Source organism: Panicum virgatum, chromosome 2K (assembly GCF_016808335.1).
Source record: "Panicum virgatum strain AP13 chromosome 2K, P.virgatum_v5, whole genome shotgun sequence".
Taxonomy (NCBI): domain Eukaryota; kingdom Viridiplantae; phylum Streptophyta; class Magnoliopsida; order Poales; family Poaceae; genus Panicum; species Panicum virgatum.
In genome coordinates this window covers 22,223,980-22,224,785 of record NC_053137.1, presented here as the reverse complement: position 1 = coordinate 22,224,785, position 806 = coordinate 22,223,980, and the positions used below count along the sequence as shown (strand labels likewise).

The 806-nt window shown below is 46.9% G+C and overlaps 1 non-coding gene across 1 annotated transcript; it reads right to left on the bottom strand.

Annotated features, from left to right (window-relative positions):
- Positions 1-457: 457 nt before the first annotated feature.
- Positions 458-564, bottom strand: LOC120696287. The gene has a single exon (XR_005684065.1). It is a non-coding gene; the product is annotated as a small nucleolar RNA R71 (small nucleolar RNA).
- Between the last annotated feature and the right edge of the window lie 242 nt (positions 565-806).

The following is an 806-nucleotide window of genomic DNA, read 5'->3' as shown; positions in this document are numbered from 1 at the left end:
GAAAGAATTGGGTGAATTGTTTGATGCATAGTCGTCCTACCAGAAGAAATTTTCTTAGGATCAAGGTTTGACAACGCCAGCTTCAATACCCATGGCTCAGAAGACACTCCGTCAATTCTCAGCCCCGTCCAATAGTCATATCCCTACTGGACTGACCAATGACCAAGGTACTGATGGCTTTGAGATAAAGACTGGACTTGTGAACATGGTCCAAGCAAATCCCTTCTGCGGAAAGGCATAAGAGGATGCCAACGCTCATCTGCAGAATTTTTTGGAAGTGAGTAGCATAATCAGCCCAAGAGGCACTATGATGGATAATGTTCGCCTTCGGCTGTTCCCATTCTCTTTGCTTGGGAGAGCAAAGACGTGGTTCTGAACCTACAAGGAAGGATTCGACACTTGGGATGCGTGCGCCAATGCTTTTCTGGTCAAGTACTTTCCGGTAGGCAAAACCAACGCCCTTCGGAATAGGATTTTCAGTTTTCAACAACTCCAGGATGAGATAGTCCCAGAAGCCTGGGAACGTCTTCAGGAATACATTGCAGCATGCCCACACCACGGCATGGAAGAATGGCTTATCATTCAAAACTTCTTCCATGGCCTGAACCAAAGATCGCAAGATCACATTGATGCAGCAGCGGGAGGAGCATTCTTCTCTCTCGATGTTGCAGGAGCTAGAGCGCTCATCGACAAGATTGCCTCCACCCAGAGTTGGAAGGAAGATAGGCAGCCGATCCATGTAAAAGGAATACATGAAATTGATAGTGCCAATGTGCTGGCAGCCAAGATGGATCTTCTAATGGAAA